We start from the raw sequence: 14,604 nt of genomic DNA on the forward strand, positions 1-14,604 counted from the left end.
TTAGCATATTAGGCTTTTATTATATAGGATGATATTGAATTGATGCAGGGATGAAACAAAGTAATGGAGCAGAAGAGAGAGCACAGAGAAGACCCATGCATATACAGAACCCTTATGAAAGAAATGGCATTCAAATCAGTGGGGAAACAATAGTCTATTCAGTAAATGGATATGCCAATTTGATAATCCCTCTTATATTGCACATCAGAATTTAAAAAAAGAAACTTTAAAACGAAAACTATTTTGATTTAGATCTAGCTCATCTAGGTTGATCTAGAACCTCTTGTTAAAAAATATAGGAAGATGTGTAAATTGTGTTCATTGCTATATTTTTGTAATAGCAGAACATTGGGAGTAATTTGATATCAGTCAAAAGGGAAATGGATAGAATAAAGCTATTCATATGTTGGAAAATGAACAGCAATTAAAACAAACCAAATATAGAGAAATCTTAACATCAAAGGTGGATGAAAAAGCAAGCTTTAGAATGATTCATATTATAGTATTGCATGTATGTAAATTAAACCCAAAGCAATGTTATAGATGTTTTTGTATTTATGTATGTAGTAAAAGTATAAAAGCTTAGACTGGAAGACATATATGCCACATTCCTCTTAGTGGCTGTCTCTGGGTAGGAAGGGACTTGTGGGAAGCATGAGAGTACAATGTCTTGGCTTGAAATATCTGAGTGTTCGTTTATATTTTGATTCAATTTAGACTCAGTTCTTTTTATGTCCGGAAACTGTCTGAACACATTTCCAGGAGTCTCAGCTACAGTCAAACTAGTTCTTACTATTTGGGAGCAGATAGAGATTTGTGTTCTTAATGTTGTAATTTTGAGGACAAGTTATAAAATTTGTATTGGAGCAATTATGACAATTTTTTTTATTTCCCCACTAGTGTACAGTCCAGTAGGAGGACTTTTATTTCAGTTTTTAAATTTATTTTTGAATAATCTTAGGTTGATAGAGAAGTTGCAAAGGTGGTCCAAGGAGTTCCTTATGCCCTTTACCAAGCTTGCCACAGTGATAAATGGAAAAAATTAATCCCCAGCTAATGGAGTAGTAAGACGACAAATGCAGTCACACATGTGGTCAGCTGAGAGCAGCTTGTTTAAAACGAGTGAGTTCTCACCAATGTGAGAGGTGACATGCTTCTAAGATGGAAACAGTGTATGGGAAGAGAATGAAAAACTTGAACAATTTTTCAATTTGTATCATTAATTGTATTAAATTAAGTATTCAACTTATTTGTATTCAAATATAATTATCATGCATAAGCAGAGACAATTTTTCAATTTGTATCAATAATTGTATTGTGGCATCATTTTAAATTGAGTATTCAATTTATTTGTATTCAAATATAATTATCATGCATAAGCAGAAATGAAACAAATTAATTTTAAAACGTTCACCACTGTTATTGGTGTCACTCACTCTAGTCCCAATTTCCCATATAACCTGTTTCCACCTGTTGTACCTGAGCTACCGTGTTCTTTTCTAGGCTAGTTGGGTTCTCTGAGCCCCCAGCTTTAACTGACTCCTTCCATCTCTCTTGATCCTTTCTAATTGTCTGGAGCATCTGCTGTGTAAATTTCTCATGCCGTATTCCTTATCTCTACGTAGTTTTACTTTCCTATAAAGCGTTTACAAATGAGTTCTACCAACATTCTTTCCCCATTTGCATACTCCCTGATCTCCTCTTGTTTAAATGACTGCTGTAATTATTGCATTGAATCTATTCTATATGTACATACCGCTTGTTTGCAATAATAACAAACATTTGTGGCAACTTGCCAAGGATACCTTACATTATCATGGAAACAGAAGTACTAATGCACTATTTACCAAAGACCCACCAATTTCTATGTTCAACCCTCTAAGCTTCTGCCTATTCAACAGACTATTTGGATATCTCTGAGTACCTCAGACTCAACGTCTTGGAGACGTAACTAATAACATCCCCTTTAGACCTGCTCTTCTCTCCATGTTTTCTGTTTAGTCAATGGCACCATCACCCACCAAGATGTGCAAGTCGGACCGTCATCCTTGAAACTGGATCTCCTTTCCTTATTTTTCATATCCAGTTTTCTTCCAGGGTATGTTGATTCTGTTTTTTACATATCCCACAAATCTGTCTGGATTCAAGCTACACACCATCATCGGGCACGTGGACCGTGGCAACAGGCAGTTTGCCAATCTCCCTGTGTTGTCTCGTGCTGTCCTTCAGTGGGTTCTGTAGACAGGACTAGGAGTCGGGGCAGGCTTTCCAGGATGCAATCACTTCACACACACTCAAACCCTCACACCTGCTTGCTTAAAACCCTGTCCTCAGGCTAAACACCAAAGTCCCTTATGTGACCTGTAAGGTCTGGCCCCTGTTTTTCCTTGAAACCCTTACTGTGTTCTGACCACACTAATTTCACATAGTATCATTTCTCTTTTATTCTTGATACCTAGATTGCCTCTGTGACACCCTACTCTATCTAGTTGACCCTTACACTTTTGTCAGATTTCTCCTTCCATGCCACATCCTTACAGAAGTTTTTCTTGACGTCCCTGAATTGGTCAAATCTTCCTATTATTTGTTTTCAGAGCACTTAGTACCTAACGTCCTTATTAGTACATAGTACAGTTATAATATTACATTCTTTTGATTAAGTATTTTTCCTACTAGACCTGCACTGTCCAATACAATAACCTAGCCACATGTGGCTATTTAAATTTAAATTAATTGAAATGAAATAAAATTAAAAATTCCATTTTCTAGTCATGCCAGATGCATTTCAAGGGACTAAAAGCCGCATGTGGCCAGTAGCTACCGCACTGGGCAGTGCAGAACAAACAGCGTTTCCATCATCGTAGGAAGCTCTGCAGGACGCAAGCACCAGACTTTAAGCTCCTTAAGGGCAGATGCTGTTTATTTTCTCCTTTCCTGTTATCTCACTGTCTATCTGTCCGGTTGTCTGTTTTTGTCTTCCCATTGTATTCCCAGTGCCTAGCAACATTCTGGCCCACAGAAAACCTTCAAAACATTTGTTAAGCAAATGAAAAAATGAATTAATTAATGAGTACCTAAAGCCTTGTGAGGATGAAGTGGAGCTGTTGAAAGTGTCTCCAATTGTTATAACTCTGTGTGCTTGCCCCTTCATTCCTTTTCCCACCATCTTTCTGTGCCGCCATAATGATGCTCATGAATGTCCTGGCTGAGGCTCTCAATATTACCGAAAAGAGAGGCAAATGCCAGTTTAGTAGGCCATGCTCCAAAGTCATCCTCTGGTTCCTAACTGTAATGATAAAGCATGGTTACATCGGCAAGTTTGAAATTATTGATGATCACAGAGCAGAGAGAATTGTTATGAACCTCATGGGTTTTTTAAACAAGTGTGGAGTATTAGCCTGATATTTGATGTGCAACTCGAAGATCTAGAAAAGTGGTGGAACAATCTGCTCCCAGCTGTTAGATAGGTTTCATTATACTTACAAGTTCAGCAGGCATCATGGAGCACAAAGAAGCAAGGTGAAAACACACAGGAGGGAAATCCTGGGATTCTTTTTTAAATTATTAGTTTTTAAAAATGTATAGACTGTATCGGGGTGCCATTAGTTAATAAACTTATATAGGTTTCAAGTGTACAATTCTATAATACATTATCTGTATATTGTATTATGCATCTCCTTCCATCTCCATTTATCCTCCCTTTACCTTCTTCTACTTTCCCCTATCCCCCTTTCCCTCTGCTAATCACCATACTGTTGTCTGTGTCTATCAGTTGTCTTTTTCTTAATCCCTTCACCGTTTTATCCATCCCTCCAACACCCTCCTCTCTAATAGCTGTCAGTTTGTTTTCTGAATCCTTGAGTCTGTTTCTATTTTGTTTGTTTGTTTCTTTCATTAGATTCCACATGTAAGTGAAATCATATGGTATTTGTCTTTCTCTGACTGGTTTATTTCACTTAACATAATACTACTCTCCAGGTTCATTCATGCTGTCACAAAAGGTAAGATTTCCTTCATCTTCTTCTCCTTCTCCTTCTCCTTCTTCTTCTCCTGCCCTCCTCCTCCTCCTCCTTCTTCTCCTTCTCCTTCTCCTTCTCCTTCTCCTTCTCCTTCTCCTTCTCCTTCTCCTTCTCCTTCTCCTTCTCCTTCTCCTTCTCCTTCTCCTTCTCCTTCTCCTTCTCCTTCTCCTTCTCCTTCTCCTTCTCCTTCTCCTTCTCCTTCTCCTTCTCCTTCTCCTTCTCCTTCTCCTTCTCCTTCTCCTTCTCCTTCTCCTTCTCCTTCTCCTTCTCCTTCTCCTTCTCCTTCTCCTTCTCCTTCTCCTTCTCCTTCTCCTTCTCCTTCTCCTTCTCCTTCTCCTTCTCCTTCTCCTTCTCCTTCTCCTTCTCCTTCTCCTTCTCCTTCTCCTTCTCCTTCTCCTTCTCCTTCTCCTTCTCCTTCTCCTTCTCCTTCTCCTTCTCCTTCTCCTTCTCCTTCTCCTTCTCCTTCTCCTTCTCCTTCTCCTTCTCCTTCTCCTTCTCCTTCTCCTTCTCCTTCTCCTTCTCCTTCTCCTTCTCCTTCTCCTTCTCCTTCTCCTTCTCCTTCTCCTTCTCCTTCTCCTTCTCCTTCTCCTTCTTCCAATTAGTATTCCATTGTGTAAATGTAACAAAGCTTTTTTATCCACTCATCTACTGATGGGCACTTGGGCTGCTTCCAAATCTTGGCCTTTGTAAATAATGTTGCAATGAACATAGAGTGCATATATTCTTTTAAATTAGTGTTTCAGGGTTTCTTTTAATATATTACCAGAAGTGGAATTGCTGGTAGTATATTCTGTCATAAGGCAGTCTGATTTTTTATTTTTTTTAAGGAAGCTCTATACTGTTTTCCACAATGGCGGCACTAATCTGCATTCCCACCAAGAGTACATAAGGATTCCCTTTTCTATACATCCTCGCCAATACTAGTTTGTTGACTTATTGATGATAGCCATTCTGACAGCTGTGAGGCGCTATCTCATTGTGGTTTTAATTTGCATTTCTCTGGTGATTAGTGATGTTGAGCATCTTTTTCTATGTCAAATGGCCATCTGTATGTCCTCTTTGGAGAAGTGTGCATTCAGGTTCTTTGCCCATTTTTTAAAATTGAATTGTTTTTTTATTTTGGTATTGAGTTGTATAAGTTCTTTATAAATTTTGGATATTAACCTCTTATCAGGTGTTCCATTGGAAAATATGTTCTCCCATTCAGTGGGTTGTCTTTTCATTTTGTTGATGGTTTCCTTTGCTGTGCAAAATATTTTAGTTTGAGGTTGTCCCATTTGTTTATTTTTTTCTTTTGTTTGTCTTGCCTGAGGTGACATGTCAGAAAAAAATATTGCTATGAGAAATGTCTGAGATTTTACTGCCTATGTTTTCTTCCAGGATTATTATGGTATTATAACTTACATTATTTAAGTTTATTTTTGTGTATGGTGTATAAAGGTAGTCTAATTTAATTTTTCATTTTTTGCACCTATCTGTCCAATTTTCCCAATAGTATTTATTGAATAGATTATCTTTACCCCATTGTATGTTTTTGCCACTTTTGTTGAATATTAATTGGCCATATAAGCATAGATTTATTTCTGGGTTCTCTAGACTGTTCCATCTATATGTCTGTTTTTTATGCCAGTTTCTGTGCTGTTTTGATTACTATGCCCTTGTAGTATGGTTTGATATCAGGTAGTGTGATTCCTTCAACTTTGTTCTTCTTTCTCAAGATTACTATGTCTACTCGGGGTCTTTTGTGGTTCCATATGAATTTTGGGGATATTTTTTCTAGTTCTATAAAATATGCCATTGGTATCTTGGCAGGAATGGCATTGAATCTATAGACTGTTTTCAGTATTATGGAAATTTTAATGATGTTAACACATTGTGGACCAGTAGTTTTATTGCTAGCTTTACCAGTGGCCAGAGAAGTTTATATGGAACGAGTACAAAAAATATTTTACATAAATGTTAAAGGCACGCTTTAAAATTAAATTCCCATTGCATTTTGAAGTTATTTATTACATGTTCTTACAAGCTAATATCTTTTTAAAGTATGACACTTTGTAAAACACTGTGTAATATGAAGTGAGAATTCTCATGATTTGTCTGCAATGTGTTAATTTTCCTATCTATGAACACGGTATATGCTTCCTCTTAGTTGTATCTTTTTTAATTTCTTTCTTCAGTGCCTTACAGTTTTTCAAGTACAGGTCTTTTACATCCTTCATGTAATTTATTCCTAGGTATTTTGTTCTTTTTGAAGCAATTGTGAATGGGATTGTTTTCTTAGTTTCCTTTTATGACAGTTCATTATTGGTATATAAAAGTACAATTGATTTCTGGATATTTATTTTATATCCTGCTTCTGTACTGAATTCATTTTTCAGTTGTAGTAGTTTTCTGGTGGAATCTTTAGGGTTCTTTTATATACACTATAACAAATAATACTGTTTACTCCCTTCTTTCCAATTTAGATGCCTTTTATATCTTTTTCTTGTCTGATTGCTGTGGCTAAGACTTCCAGTACTATCTATCTATATAAACAGGGAATATGCTAATTAGCCAAGCATCACAACTGTTCAGGAGGAGCTGCGCACACATGGACGGGAGGGGACGGCGTGCCGCCTCCACCCCAGCGGCCGCGGGGAGGCTGGGGCTGAGGATGGACCATAGTGGAGACACAACACACGGAGAGGCTGGGGCTGGGGGTGGGCTGGAGCAGAGACACAACACACAGGAGCACCTGCCCCCACCCCAGTGGACACAATGCTGTGGCTGGTGCTACGTGGGTCAAGCACAGGTCCCAGGCCCCCTGTGGGGTGCCTCCTCGTGTGATTTCAATCGCATGCTGGGCTTCTAGTCTATATATATAAAAGCCTAAGCAACCATTCAACTGTTTGACCGGTAGCTATGATGCACACTGACCACCAGGGGGCAGATGCTCAGCACACAGGCATGGAAACATGCAACAGACTGATGAATCTCAGAAGGAAGGGGGAAGGGAGGAGGGCAGGAAGAGATTAACCAAAGATCTTATATGCATACTAGAGGCCCAGTGCACGGATTCGTGCACCAATAGGGTCCCTAGGCCTGGCCTGTGGGGATCGGGCTGAAACCAGCAGTCCGACGTTCCCCAAGGGGTCCTGAATTGTGAGAGGGCCCAGGCCAGGCCGAGGGACCCCATTGGTGCACAAATCTGTGCACCAGGCCTCTAGTGTTGAATAAGAGTGGTGAAAGAGGACATCCCTGTCATTTTCCTAATCTTAACGGAAACACTTTTAGTTTTTGTCCATTGAATATGATGTTGATTGTGGATTTGCCATACATGGCCTTAATTACATTGAGGTATGTTTTCTCTAATGCCACTATGCTGAGAGTTTTTATCATAAATGGGTACTGAATTTTATCAAATGCTTTTTCTGGATCTATTGATATGACCATGTGATTTTTCCCCTTCATTTTGTTTATGTTGTGTATCATGTTTATTGATTTATACCAGCCTTGCATCCCCGGAATAAATACCATTTGATCATGGTATATTATGTTATTAATGTATTGCTGGATTTGGTTTGCTAATATTTTTTTTTGAGGATTTTAGCATCTATGTTCATCAGGAATATAGGCCTTTAATTTCTTTTTCTTTGTAGTGTCCTTATCTGGTTTTGGAATTAGGATAATTCCAAATTATCCTGGCTTTGTAAAATGAGCTTGGGAGATTTCCCTTCTCTTGACTTTTTGGAATAGTTTTGAGAAGGATAGGTGTTAATTCTTCTTTGAATATTTGGTAAAATTCACCTGTGAAGCCATTCGGTCTAGGACTTTTGTTTGGAGATTTTTTTGTTGCTGCTTCAATTCAGTTAGTTGCAATTGGTCTATTCAGAATTCTGATTCTTTCTGATTCAGTTTTGGAAGATTGTATGTTTGTGGGAATTTATCCATTTCATCTAGATTGTCCAATTGTTATTCACAATATTTTCTTACAATCCATTTTATTTCTGTGGAGTCAGTTGTTACTTCTACTCTTTTATTTATGATTTTATTTATTTGTGTCCACTCTCTTTTTTTCTTGATGAGTCTGGTTAAATGTTTGTCAATCTTTTTTATTTTTTCAGAGAACCAGGTATTGTTTTCATTGCTCTTTTGTATTGTTTTTTAAGACTCTATTGCATTTATTTCTGCTCTAATGTTTATTATTTCTTTTCTTCTACTCACTTTGGGTTTTATTTGTTGTTGTTTTTCTAATCCCTTTAAGTGTAAATTAGATTGTTTATTTGAGATTTTTCTAGTTTCTTGAGGTAGGCTTGTAATGCTATGAATTTCCCTCTTAGGACTTTTGCTGTGTCCCTTAGATTTGGGGTTGTTCTGTTCTCATCTTTATTTGTGTCGATGTATTTTTTTATTTCTTCCTTAATATTGTTAACCCAATAATTGTTTATTAACATATTATTTAGTCTTCATGTCTTTGTGTATTTTCAGTTCTTCTCTTGTGATTGATTTCTAGTTTAACACTATATGGTCAGAGAATATGCTTGCTATAATTTAAATCTTCTTAAATTTATTGAGACTTCTTTTGTTTCCTAACATGTGGTCTATTATAGAAAATGTTTTATGTGCACTTTAAAAGAATGTATACTCTGCTGCTTTGGGGTGAAATGCTCTGAAGATATCAATTAAATCCATTGTGTGTGTCATTTAAGGCTGCTACTTCCTTGTTGATTTTCTGTCTGGAAGGTCTACTTATCAATGTCAATGGAGTGTTAAAAATCCCCTACTATGATTGTATTACGGTCTATATCTCCCTTTTTGTCTGTCAAGATTTGCTTTATATATTTAGGTGCTCCTATGTTCAGTGCTTAAATGTTTACAAGGGATATATTCTTTTGTTGGATTGTTCCCTTTATCATTATGTAGTGTCCTTCTTTGTCTCTTAACTTTTGTCTAAAATCTAGCTTTTGTCTAAAATCTAGTTTGTCAGATATAAGTACTGCTACCCCAGCTTCTTTTTATTTCCATTATGTGTGAAATGTTTTTTTAATCTTTACTTTTAATCTGTGTGCATCTTATGTCTGAGATGGGTCTCTTGTGGACTGCATATATATGGGTGTTGTTTTCTCATCCATTCAGCTACCCTATGTCTTCTGATTGGTGCAATTAAGCCATTTACATTTAGAGTGATTGTTAATAGGTACATACCTATTGCCATTTTATTCTTTTAACTATTCTCCTCCTCATCATCCTCTGCCGCCTCCTCCTCTTCCTCCTCCTCTACCTCCTAATTCCAGAAGGCCCTTTAACATTTCATGTAATACTGCTTTGGTGGTAACAAACTGCTTTAGCTTTTTCTTCTTTGGGAAGCTATTTATTTTTTCTTTAATTTTAGATGATATCCTTGCTAGGTAAAGTAGTATTCATTGTGGAACCTTGATTTTCACCATTTAGAATATCTTATGCTAATCCTTTCTGGCCTGAAATGTTTCTGTTGAGAAATCAGCTGACAGTTTTATGAGAGCTTTTTTGTAGGTAACTAACTGCCTTCTCTTGCTGCTTTTAATATTTTCTCTTTGTCTTTAACCTTTGCCATTTCAATTGTGATCAGTCTTGGTGAGGGCTTCTTTGGGTTCATCTTATTTGGGACTCTCTTGCTTCCTGAACGTGTGTTTCTTTTTCCTTCATCAGGTTAGGGAAGTTTTTGGTCATTATTTCTTCTAATAGGTTCTTGATCCCTTGCTCTCTTTCTTCTTTTTCTGGTATCCCTATGATATGGATGTTGTTATACTTCATATTGTTCCAATAGTCCCTTAAACTATCCTCATTTTTTTTTCTTTTTTTTTTTCTATCCTCATTTTTAAAAATTCTCTTTTCATTTTACTGTTTTGATTAGGTATTTTCTGCTACCTTTTCTTCCCAATCACTGATTTGATCCTCTGGTTAATCTAACCTACTGTTTATTCCTACAAGTATATTCTTCATTTTAGATATTGTATTCTTCACTTCTTACTGTTTTTTTTAAATATAGTTTCTATGTCCTTTTTATGTTTGCCATCTCTTTGTTGAAATTCTCACTAAGTTCCTTGAGCATCCTTATATATATTTTTGAACTCTATAGCTGGTAAATTTCTTGCCTTTGTTTCATTTAGCTATTTTTCTGGAGATTTCTCCTGTTCTTTCATTTGGGCAAATATCTTTGTTCTCCCATTTGGCTGCCTCTTTGTTTTTGTCTCTATGCATTAGGTAAATCTACTATGGCTTCCACTCTTCATAAGGTGGTCTTAAGTAGTAGGTGTCCTCTGGTACAGCCTCCTTGATCACCTGATCTGGGTGGTCCAGGAATGTCCCTTGTGTGGATTCTGTGGGTCCTCCTCTTGTAATTGTCTTGGTTGCTATTGGCCCATTCATGTGTGAGGTCGATCCTCAGATTGGCTGACTGTGAGGATCAACCCTGACCGCAGTATATGAGCTTCTGTGCAGGTGCTGATCACACAAAGCTGAATTTGACTCAGCAAAGTCTGCCAAGATCTTCCTTTGGATATGCCCCTTGTGAAGCTAAATGGATGCTATTGTGATGTTTTTTGAACCTGGCCACTGGTTGTGTTATTTTAGGTCCTCTTGTTAGGGCCAATGTCAGACTCTGTCTGTGACTATCCCTGGGCAGCCTGTTTGAAGCTACAAAGTGATCCATAGTTTGTGGCTGCCTCTGTTGTTCCTGAGTGTGTATGGAAAGGACCACACTGCAAACTAAGGCTGGCTTTACCAGCACTGGGCCTAGGGGTAGGTCAGCAAAAATCCCAAAATACCTCAAGATCCTCCACCTGCCTCCACCTGCTGGCTGCCTGATAGGCTCAGTCACTAAAACAGTCTCTGGTGGTACTCAAGTTGTATGAGATAGGTTCTCAGTGAGTCACCAGGTAGGGGAAAATGGTGTTCACTAGATCTATACGGGTTCAACTTAGTGGCACTGAGTCTGAGGCCACTTGGCAATGTCCCAGGATATATCAAGTCTAGCTGCCACCCACTGGGTGCTTCCAGACATTTGTGGTGGGACAGTATTCTCAAGGCATTATCAGGGTGAGGCCAGCAGAATTTATTACACTGAAATAGACCAATATTTGGCCACATAAAAGATGGGCACTGCACCGGTTGGAAGTGGGAGGGACACACAATTCAGTCCATCCAAGATCCTTCCAGAAGCTCAAACTCAACAGGGCTATCAGGAGACAGGGCAGTGGGCTTGTGGATCTCCTGTGCGGGGGAGGTGCCGGTCAGCCTTGGGGGAAGGTGGAAGGACTGGCCTTGTTCCAGAGCCACACAACATAGTCTGTTCTGGATTCTGCCCAGACTTTGGCAGGACGGGGCCATCAGGAGCCCAAAGGATGGGGCCAAAGGATCTTCTGTGAGCAGGAAGCACCAATCGGTTTCACAGGAAAGTGGGAAGAATGACCCCCATCCCAAAGCAACACCACTCAGTCACTGACACCCCCTGAGTGTGCCCAGACCTCTACATCCCTACCCAGACAGATGACTCAGCAGGGAATGAGCTTCACAGGTGGAGTGATATGGAGTCCAGAGGGTGGGACTGTTGCATCCCTCCAGGCTGATCCCGTAAGAAGGGGAATGTTCCACCCAAGAAATATGACGTTTGTGGTGTGGGAGATTGAGCACAGAGGTCCCAGTGGCTGTCCCCTCAGCTCTCTTCCCAGAGCCACAAACTGCAGTCTCTACTCACATTACTCCAGTGCACTTTGTCTTTCCTCTGAGGGAGCCCAGGGAGAGTGACTGCAAATGAGATTTTGTGCATAGACCCTTTAGAAGGGTGCCAATGTCTCTAGCAGACTTCTGTGAGTCCTTGGCATACAGAATCCCCACTGATTTTCACAGCCAGATATTATGTGGGTGCCTCTTCCCAGCCCAGGTGCTCTGGGCTGGGAGCCTGGCATGGGTTGAGACCCCTCACCTTGAAGGGGGACCTTTGAAGCTGAGATATTACTCCGAATCTCAGCAGCTGGGAGCAGGGCAAGGCCTTTTTGTGTCTCTGCCCTTCCTACCAGTCTGGATGTGATTTCTTCTATAAGTCCTTGTTTTTAAGACTTCTCTGCAACTAGTCTCTCTTTGGATATTCAGGTTGATTGTTCTATATTTTAGTTGTAATTCCAGTTTGGTCCTGGGAGGAGGTGAGGGTAACATCCACTTAGTTCACCACCATTTGGATCTCTATCTGGGGTTCTTTTACTAGGGCTTTGATATATACATGCATTTAAAATGCCTCAATGGAAAAAAAAAGAATGTTTCAAATTGTAAAAATTTTCTCTGAGCCTGGTATTTGCCAACCTTTGCTGCAAGGCCTCAGCACTTTATGCTCCCCATGTGCTTACTTAGTGACATGCCCACATAAAGCTTTGTTTTGTTGTCTCAAAATTATACTTGGCAAATCATGGTCTGGAGATCCTTCGTGAACACTTTGTAAGAAAGGGCTCTTTGTGGAAATAAAAGTACCCAACTGAGGTAGTGTACATATTAGATGTTTATTAGTTTTTGGCAGTGAATAATTGTCATGTCTGAGATGTGTTCTTACACCTAAATGAATATGCCAAATGCTGTGAGGGAATCATATTTCTTATTTTACTTCGTTTTATTTAGCTTAATTTACTTTTAACCAGGAGGAGAGCTATTGAAATGTAGTCTAAACACCAATAAGGTGGGGCTCTGGTTTCACAGAAACCCATGTTCAAGCTGGAAAACACCTCAAAAGGTTCTAGAGCCAAATCCAGCCCAGTGCCTGGGCTTATTGGAACAAAGCCACACCCTTTCATTTACTCATTGATCACTGCTTTTGCCCCACAGTCACATAGCTGAGTAGCTGGGCAGAGACCATTAGAGTATAGTGATTATGCCAGTAATGACCTGTTTACTTAAACTCAATTCAATGGTATATATCTATTACTTTAAATTGTCAGCAAAAATAATTTTAAATATTTGGAAAACTATACAGATAGAATTTAGATGTTGAAAAAAAACAACAACAACACAAAAAAACTATTAAGAAATGAAGTGCCAGATAATGCTTTGTTGAAAAAAATTGTTTAATGATTATTTTGTTTGAGAGAAAAAAATGAAGAGAATGACTTGAACTTTGGTGAAGAAAAATAATGTAAAATAGAAGACATTTTAGTAGAGGTGACATAAAAGTTAGAAAGACAGGTACAAATGATACTTGTTCTTAAAGTTCTACACATCAAAGAGTGCAAGCAGCATTGCAATGTCATTATTCAGTCTGACACTAGCGGGTACTAAAATGAATAGACATAAATGAGTTTATTTATTTTCAAGGTCTTTTAAATATTGAATCAGAAAATTAAATCTGATTAATAAAATGCCTTGCTTTTGCAAAAACAACCCTATACAAATCATGGTTATTGTTGGAACTCTTTTTTCACTGTGTATGAATGTTTAGTTATATGTTTGCTGAGCAAATTGAGGAACCTGGGAAGTGTTCTAAAGAGCCCTGGGAGTTTGAGTGTGGTCTTCTCAAAGGGAAAAGAGAATTCTAGTCTTACTCATAGGATAGATATGAAAACAAAGCTAAGGTGGGCAACTGATGGTCCTGAATTCAGTGAATCCTATGTAGTGCTGGGAAAGAGAAAGTTCTAAGGTCGGAGCCTATCGTTACTGGAGTAGAGTTCATCCCATGCTTTGATATGATAGACTTTGAAACGAGGCACTAGCTGAGGGTGTTAAACCTGGCCCTTTATTGCTTAACTTCAGGAGAAACTGTGTGGCAGGCATTGGGGTGAGACCGCCAGCAGGGGACTGGCAGCACTGCAGTCCCTTTGTTATAGGAAGTTCCTAGTATTAGACCTATTGTTGCTGAAGTCCCAAGCAGTATCAATGAATCATAGTTCCTCCATTTATTCAAAATAAAAGTTTTGAGTGATCAATGTTTGCTGGGTAACATCTAAGATCTGACTTCCCAAGATTAGAAAATGCATAATTTCTGCCCTTAAGAAGCTCACCTCAGCTGTTCAATGGTGAGTATGGTGTGTTGTCATTATTTATAGATAGAGGTTAACAAAGAAAGATGTGTGGACACCTTGGAAAGATAGTTCTTCAGATACGGGGTCATTGACCCACAGTTTCCACAAAGTAGAAATTGAGGGGAGGGAAAGAAGAAATTCAAATGAATGTGAGTTGCTTCCAGGTAGAGTGAGTCGGGGTGGAGTTAGTGGATACTCAAGGAGGGAACTTAGGAAGGAAGGGGGGAGGGATGTCACTGAAATCAGAGGAGGTCCTCAAGGGGAAGGTCATTTTTGGTCTTAGGATAGAGAGTATAACTTTACTAGTGATTATATGGTATTGAGGCAATTGTATAATAGCTTGTGAGAACTGGAGGAGACCTGATCTGTCATCTAATTAGCCCACTCCCCTTTCAACTCAACAAAGAGAATCCTAGCGGGATGGACTGACTTACTTTAATTGAAAGGAACACTTAGCTTTTTCTTTTTTTAAAAATAAAAATATGCAAAGAACACATTGTGTCTAAATTCACCCACTGCTTTTCAGTGATCTTGTCTAAGTGTTCTGCTGACTATTTGACACTGGT

General features: G+C 38.7%; 1 pseudogene; it reads left to right on the top strand.

The window, feature by feature from the left end:
• Positions 1-3,183: 3,183 nt before the first annotated feature.
• LOC102239878 lies at positions 3,184-3,568 on the top strand (annotated as a pseudogene).
• Positions 3,569-14,604: the final 11,036 nt, after the last annotated feature.

This window comes from Myotis brandtii, unplaced genomic scaffold (assembly GCF_000412655.1).
Source record: "Myotis brandtii unplaced genomic scaffold, ASM41265v1 scaffold63, whole genome shotgun sequence".
Taxonomy (NCBI): Eukaryota; Metazoa; Chordata; class Mammalia; order Chiroptera; family Vespertilionidae; genus Myotis; species Myotis brandtii.